Consider the following 8,789-nt stretch of genomic DNA (forward strand, 5'->3'; position numbering starts at 1 on the left):
TTTCTTTATATATTACGCAGTCGTCGGCAAAAAGACGTATGGAACACTGCATGTTGGTCGCTATATCATTTATGTAGATTAAAAATAATAACGGTCCCAAAACTGATCCTTGTGGGACTCCCGACTTGACATGCGTGTGGTTAGATACATACTCATCGATTTTAACACTCTGAAGTCTGTTACTAATAAAACCCTTAATTCACATAAAGGTTTTGTCATCTAGCTGTAGGCTACGTAGTTTTATGAGTAGACGTTGGTGAGGGACGCGATCGAATGCTTTAGAGAAGTCAATAAAAATTGCATCGATGAAAAATGAACTATTGATGGAGTTGTGTAAATCGGTTACTAGCTCAAACAACTGGGTGTTACAGGATCTGTTTTTCTGAAAGCTGTGTTGGTTTTCAGAAAGTAATTTATTAGATTCAATGTGAGACATTATGTGACTGTAAATGATATGTTCAAGAAGTTTGCAGCAAATAGACGTAAGAGAAATAGGACGGTAATTGTTAGCGGTAATTGTTGTTTGATGTGACATGCTTCGTTTCTCTGCTCCGTAGCAATCCATAGCCACTTTTTGTTGCTGATAAGCTTGAGCAAAAAAGCTTGAGCTTGAACTGGACTTAAAATTTGATTGGAAGTAATCATTCAAAACGGCGTTGCACATTGTAATCGCTCTTTTACGCTACCAGTGTACGATGGCGGCCACATTTTGCTAGTTTTAGAAAAAGTGCGCGGCTTGTTGATAATAAAGAACTGGTCATTGTTGACTAAGTTTCCCTTCTGGAAATGCCGCTATCAGCCGAACGATGGAGCAAATACCGGCGAAATAGGGAGAAAATTTTCGACAATCAAACGACAGCAGTGAAAGCTACCGCATCGTACGGGATGATATTGTTACGAGACTGCGCGCAATGGAACAAAGATGACGTTGACCATTTGGGTGAAGAAGACGACCATTGAAGAGATTGTCTTTCCGCCATCTTGGCAGTGCTACAGCTCGCTGTATATATTTTGTAAATATATTTTCAGCTATACCGTTTCCCACGACAATATCATGCCATAAGATGGTTTTCGTGTGGTAAGGTCTCGATGTGAAGTTTCAAATCTGAGGTTCGTACACAGTCTCTAAAGCAGTAAAATAGGAAGGAGTTTTGAATCCATTATGCTATCGATAATTTAGAGCGATGGACCGAAAAATGTTAGGCGTAACGTTAGGCGACAGGAAGAGAGCAGTGTGTATCAGAGAGCAATTGGGGTAAGCCGATATTCTAGTTGATAGTAAGAGAAAGAAAATGAAGCTGGGCAGGCCATGTAATGCGTAGGGCAGATAACCGGTGGACCATTAGAGTTACAGAATGGATGCCAAAGGAAGAGAAGCATAGTCAAGGATGGCATCAAATTAGTTAATTTACAGGCGTATTTTGGAATCAGCTAACGGAATTCAGGGGATGGAAGATCACTAGGCGAGGCCTTCGTCCTGCAGCGGACATAATAGACTGATGATGGTGATGATTTCGAGGAATAGCGAAAGAGGCTTCAACCGGAAATGTTTGAGACAAGACATATGATTGAGACAAGCACACGACCGAGCTAGGACCGAATGGTAATGTTTTAAAGTTTAATGGTAATGTTGCAAAACTTTGTAAATGGCACAATGTATTACGCAATGTAGACGTTACGTATTGGAATGTTCGCAATGCGTCTAAATCCTGTTTTAAAAGTGAAAATAATTTGTTTACATTTTGAAGTAACGTTGTTTCCCAAACTTGAAAACAGTACTTTAGCTATGTAGAAAAGGCCGACTTGGTTAGGGACACAACAGAAGAAGAGAAAATAGAAATGGCGACTATGCAGCTCTAATGAAGTGTCGAATGCGTGTGGCTAGGGTAGGTTTCTGTATTTAATAAAACCAGTACCGAGCAATGTACCCGATTAGCCTTCTCTGTTTTACAAACATCTCACATGATTAGCAGCCCACAAGTGCAGCTAGCGATGTGATGGCTTGTTCATATGACCACTAAAATAGTGGTCCTTAATGTGCTATTGCTCTACTAAACATGGAGATACACTACATGCTCTAAAATAAAATGTACGTTCTCATAAGCTTGTACAATTGCTTCATACGCTAGACACATTTATCTGTAATCAAGATTCTCAAGCATGTTATCATAAAACTGTTGAGACTTTGTTGATCGGATATTCACTGGTTTTGCTTTAACTTTTGACATATTGGTGGACAATGTTGAGACTTTTTTTTTTATTTAGCTATAGTCGGGTACAACTTTAGAAGACAGGAGGAGGCCCCGCCCAGTTGACCGAAGCGCAGCAGCCAATTCCTCCGCGACTAAAGAAATAGTCCCACTCAAAAAAATGTGACTGCTTCTAAAACACGTATTTGTCGGTATAAATAAGATTTGTGTATCTTGACGAGTGGTTTGATAAAACTCTCATGATGGAAATGCTACCGCACTTGCCAGATCGCGAGAGAAAAATAACTCCGTGCCTTCTGCAACGCTGTGCGTCGTCTGCTACAGAGCAAGATCGACGGCACCGGGCGTAGCAGTCGCTGGCTTAATTGCATAAGATTCATATATACTTTTTGCGTGTTTGCACAACCTTATTTTTTAATGTGTTGGGCTTATTTTTAATTAATATTTTTTTCTTTTTTTTTCGCGGTTGCGAACCTGCGATCTCGTGAGTTCGCGAACGATCGCGCGCGGCATTCCGTGCCAGTTTTCCGCCATGGAGCCCAGCGAGGTGACATCGGAACGCGATCCTTTGTTGCCGAACGTGCCTTGTGTCGCCTCGATGACCACACCACCAAGGAGCCTCGGCAAGAACAAGAGCGGCCACATCCTTAACAGCGATTCACGCAACATGATCTTCCACTGCTACCCCCAACAACACACAGGCATCCTAGGGACGTACAAAGGATGTCCCGTACGGGATCTTTAGGGCATCCTAGGGATGTCCGAGAATAATCCCAAACACTACCCAAGTGAGACAAAAAAACGACTTCCCTGGGATGTCCCAATGTCACTGCATGTGGTACTTGATTGGGATGTTAAATGTCTCATTTTTTCTCATATACTGGACTGTCACAGAGGTTTTCAACGCGAGAATGAGGAAGAAGGGCAAGTGTAGAAAGAGCACACTGCATATGGTACTTGATTTGTATGGTGTATGTTTTCAGTTCTTGAAAAACGGGCCTGCCATGGAGCCCCCAGTTCAAGAACTCTGGAAGAAACATCCGTACAGAAAAAAATACTTTTATTCTGTTCAACGAAGTGAACTATATTAATGCACAATGAACTGGCAAGCTTTGCGTTGCAACTAAGCGGAAAAAAGAATGAGTATAATAAAAATAATTGTTAGTCACTTTAAATAACCATATCACGCTGAGTCAGCCTCTGTTGACCTTTCTCCTGCCGCCCTATCGGGAGCATGTCGGAACCATGACATGCCAGCTTTTTCAATGTCTTTCAAGGTGGCCCTGAAGGACGTGTCATTGGTCAGGCTGCCTGCACACACATCAAAAACATGTATTGTTTTGTTAAGGTTAGCAGGGTATCTTTAGATTGAAAAGCAAAAACTTTCACAGCCATTACTGCCTCTCACTCAAATTCCTGAATAATGATGCCCTTGGTAATCATTTATTATTTACATATAAGCTAGTTTTTAAAATAGCATTCAAGTAAATATAGGCACAACAGTTACTGCACCCAGTTGTCTAATGGTAACAGGTGCTTTGTGGGTTATGTACATTGTGCCTTCGCATTCAGCACAAGCATTGCGCGGGTGAGTGCACAGGTTCTATGAAATATCCTCAGGTGATTAAGGAACATTATACACAAGGAAACATTAAAAATGAACAATGATAAATAAACAAGGAATGTAAGGCAGTCTTCTATAATGAAAAATAACTTACTACACATCAGCTTGCAGATGTTCAGGTCACTGAACTTCTTCCCTTTAGCTCCAACCAGCTGAACTGTACAGCAACATTCCAAGAGAGCACGCTTTTGAGGATGCGGGACGTTTTTTGCTGCGTGCTTTCACCTCCTTGTATGGCCATGTGCTTTTTCTGGGAGGAAAAGTGCAATAAAAGTTTGAAAGAACGAATTATCTCAAAACCCGACATAATATAACATTCGATGGTTTCAGTGCAGCGTGTTCTGTTAAACAAAAATGTGGGGAAACATCAGGCTAAAGGAGTAGTATATAGAGTTAAACCCACATATATCGAACCCACATATAACGAATTATTGTGTATAACGAACATCCCCTTGAAATTTTTTTCTATAAAATTTTTGATTTTATATGTCGAATTACCTATATATCGAACTTGTTTCTGATCCCCTTCAGATTCGATGTATCAGGGTTCGCTTGTATACCATTATTGTTTCGCATACTCACAAAAGGGGAGCTTATTGTGATCATGAAAAACAATGAAGGGAGTGTTGTGTCAATGCTTATAATATAGCAGAGTAACAAAACTGAGGAAACAAAAATCCCCTGGTGGTCAAAATTAATCCGGAGTCCCCCACTACGACGTACCTCATAATCAAATTGCGGTTTTGGAATCTAAAACCCCAGAATTCAATTCAAATCATGCCTATTTATTTACTTAGTCATATACCCTAAGGGCCCTTTAGGCATTACATGGGGGGGGGGGGGTTACTTTAATACATTGGGGTTACGTTGACAAAATAAAAATAAAAGGCACAACAAGTTCGCGTGCAACATGAAGATGCAGATGCAATACAATGCAATGTAATACCATCTACAGTATATATGCTATTACAAGTGTTAGGAGTGATGACATTCGTAATAAAAACAAGGCATCGGACAATATAGCTAAATTACAACTCTACGTTGAACAGGTGCTTCAATGCATTAACAAATGAGTCATGATCGCGCAGTGACATCGCTTGGCAGCTTGTTCCGATGGAAAATTGCAAAAAACAGCGGTGAGTTACGAAGACAGTGTGCACAAACATGGGCCGTTTTTATATGCGTGATCCAAGCGCGGAAAAATGAGATGGGCTGGTTTGATTTGTGAATGTAAAACAGCGGATCACTGAAATAAAGCCTGTGAAAGTGCGAGAGTAGCGCGATAAGCCTTCGCTTTTCTAGTGTAGGTAGGTTCAATGAGGCTTTAATAGCTGTCCCACTATGGAAGTGTGAATACTTTCCTGTAATAAAGTGGGCTGCTTTGTATAACTGACTAGGGTTGCAAATAAGGGCGGCATATTCTATTTTTGAGCAAACTAAGGTTATGTATGCAAGAAGTTTAGTAGATGGCTTGGCAGAGTGCAAGTCAAGTTTAATAAATCCTAGTGCTTTTGAAGCCTATTGTTTACTGCATCAACATGCGCATTCCATGAGAGATTAGAAGGTGGATGCCTAAGTATTTTAGCGTAGGTAAATTTTCGACTGCCACATTGTTAATTATGTAAGAGTGCAGCTCGGGGTTACTAGGTCTTTTAAATTTTATATATTTTGTTTACGAGACATTTATTTCCATCTACCAATGTTCGCACCAGTGCACTATTTGATGTCAAACTGCGATGCACTCACATCAGCACTATTGGCAATGGGCCTGTATACAACACTATCGTCTGCGAATAGTCTGATTGGTGATGACAACTGGTGACTAATATCGTTAACATAAATTAGAAATAAGAGTATAAATAAGTCTATAAATTATACGCTACAAGGCATGGAAACAGGCACATAAAATTGCATTTCATCAGCCACTGCTACACTGAATAGTAAATGCAGGCATGTAAACATGTAGCTGTCACTTAAAAACAGAGCATCCCTGAAGCTACGAAATGTAAACTTAGGTGACAGAGATCCATAAATCAAAATTACCATTGCAACCCTTGCTTCACTTTTGGCTCCAAGCTCTTCATCATATCTGAACAAGTCCTCTTTTTGGCTCCAAGCTCTTCATCATATCTGAACAAGTCCTCTACAGTTGAAAATGGCAAGTCAGGAATGTTCGTTGAGTGCAAAGGTGCGTCGTCCACTTTCTTGATTAGTTCACTGAAGCACTGCGTGTGTCTACTGAGTCAGCTTTATGGCGTTTAGTGCAAACAAAATTTTTTCCATGAAGGCTGAAATAAAAGCACAGTTGTGAGCATAGTAGATGGTTTGCTAACAAAGTCTAGAGCCACATATTAAATATGGTTTCCTTTAAGAAGCTCACATTATTAAGCCGTCACTCCCCCTACCATCACTAGTACAGCATTGAAAATGGAAGTATCCCTGCATTCACAACAATGAAAGGATAAATAGCCATCTCTGTCTGTGGGCAGTGAAGAGTGATGTTTATGCATCCTGTCTGGCTGATGCAAGTATCACGAACCTGAAATTTTAACTCGGTGATGAGCAGTGTTGCATTCATAAATGTTAGCTTACATTTTTTTCCAAACGACCTACACGCTAAGTTTACAGCACAGAAAGGCAGCTGTACAAAATGTGAAAATGAGAACACAGGGACAACCTTCCTTTTCTTGTGTCAGTGTTTTGAATGCCAGTCTTATTGTACAAACTTATACCCACTTATTTATTTCTTTATTCAATACTGCGGACTCAAGATCCAAGCAGGATGAACATTATTAAATACAAAGCAGAAACACTCAGCAACAAAAGAAAAACACAGATGCAAGCTCAAAAATGTTAATTCGCAGTATGCTCATTTGCCATAATAAGGCAATTCCATTCATGAATGGTCCTTGAAAATGAGAATATTTAAATAGGGAGGTCAGTGCGAGCAAAATATGACGTGAGCACGTTTTCTTGGTGGTGTCAGGTGGGCCTGCTAGTTAAAGGTGATAAATACGGTGATAGATCGAGAGCTAGATTGTTATTCCAAAGTTGGGAAATAAATTCTAATGTATATTTTTGCCTTCGTGCCTGTAATAGTGGTACATCATTAGCTTGCTTTAAATGAGAGGTTGAGTCTAACGCAAAAAATTTGTTAAATATATAAGCCTTACAGCCTTTCTCCGAATACACTCAAGACTATCAATGTTACGTTTAGTATAAGGTTCCCATATATTGCACATATATTCTAGTTTTGGTCACACAAGAGCAGTGTAGCAGAGGAGTTTAATATTAGTGGGAGCAGCTTTAAGTTTATGCTTCAGGACACATAGCTTGCGGAAGGCAGATGAGCAAACATCAATAGGAAGATTCCAATAGGTCATGGAAACCGAAGCTAATTCGAAGGCGTGCGCCTGGTTGTAGCTTGAAAATGACGGCTCACTCACACGATCAGCAGAGTCGAAAGTTTCCTCTGAAGCTGAGAGTATTGTGTCCAATTCAGTCTGTACTGCACGACGAATACGTCGGTGCGCCGTCGGTCTCGGCAGAGCGGACATATTGGCGGGAAGGACGAAAGTAATTAGCTGCTAGGATGCTATCACCGAGAGGTAAAAAAATAAGCACTTCCAAGCTGAAGTTCAAGTTTCACAGATTGATGCGACAGTGAAACCACATTCGACAAGATATTGCTAAAGCGTCACACTCACTGTCGGAAGCCATGGACGTTTGCTCACGCGTGCACAGTCAAACGCGGCCTAGAAAAGAAACAAAACGAGCCCGTAAGACCGGGTTGCGAACAGTGAACATAGTGAGGTTGCTTCTGCAGTGAGCATAGATGCTCTAGAAATAGCAATATTTACCTTTGTGTTAAGCGCAACCAGTGGTAAACGCCAGGAAAAAGCGCACGAGAAACTATTTCGTCCTCCACCGTGGTTCTGCATAGTTCCGCATTCTATCGTCCCGCTACTGCTCAAAACAAGAATGATGATGATAGTGCGTTCAAAGAAATTACAAAAGTATTTATAAACATTTTAAATTTCTACAAAAAATAGTTATTGATATACAAGACTTATTTTTTGCGTGCATTTAGATAAGAACACATATTTACAATGAAAAAGTGACTTAAAACCGAAACCAATTAGACCCGAGTTATTTCGGCTTCACGAGCAACATGCCGTGGATGTGCCGTGGCAATCTTGCGAAACAGCGCGCCGCGCTGAGAGAGAGAGAGAATTAATTTTATTAATGGTCCTGAAGGGGCCTGGGCACCCCTTACGGGGGCCGGCCCGGTGGCTCCACCCATGTGGGGACTGGGAGTCGGAGCTCGCCAGCCACCTGTTGGGCCTTCTGGACGGCCTGGTGTTGAAGGGCCCTGTCGGGGCTCCTGAGGTGGTTGATCCAGTCGTCCTCGGTGGCAGGAGACCCGAAGCAAGCGTTTAGCGCGGGACACTGCCACAGCATGTGATCTAAGTCGCACTTAGGATTTTGGCGTTTAGGACATTCTGGCCTTATATCTGGGAGGTATTTGCTGCATATATAGGGGTTGGGGTAACTGTGCGTTTGCAGCAATCTAAGCGTTAATTGTTGTGCTTTATTTAGTGTTGGGTGAGGTGAAGGGAATTCCTTTCTCGATAACTTATAGTGCGAGCAAATCTCGTGATAGGAGAGGAGTGGCTCCGGGTGCGTGTTGGGGCTCCCGGTCGGTGAGCCGGCCCGCGTCCCCGCGCGGCGCGTAAGATCTCGCGCGAGGTTATGGGCCAGCTCATTGCCGTTGGGAACCCCTGGTTGAACGTTGAGGCCTTCATGCCCCGGGAACCAGTAGATGTGCTTGTCTTCGTTTATTTGAGCGGAAGCTAGAATGCTTAAGGCCGCCTGGCATAGTGTACCGCTGAAGTAAAAAGAATGTTCTGAAGTCAGATTGTGCGTCCCTTTAAGCCAAGAAGGACGACTCCTTT

At 41.7% G+C, this 8,789-nt stretch overlaps 1 pseudogene; it reads right to left on the minus strand.

The window, feature by feature from the left end:
• Nucleotides 1-3,253: 3,253 nt before the first annotated feature.
• LOC119430973 (uncharacterized) lies at nucleotides 3,254-8,048 on the minus strand (annotated as a pseudogene).
• Nucleotides 8,049-8,789: the final 741 nt, after the last annotated feature.

Source organism: Dermacentor silvarum, chromosome 10 (assembly GCF_013339745.2).
Source record: "Dermacentor silvarum isolate Dsil-2018 chromosome 10, BIME_Dsil_1.4, whole genome shotgun sequence".
Lineage (NCBI taxonomy): Eukaryota > Metazoa > Arthropoda > Arachnida > Ixodida > Ixodidae > Dermacentor > Dermacentor silvarum.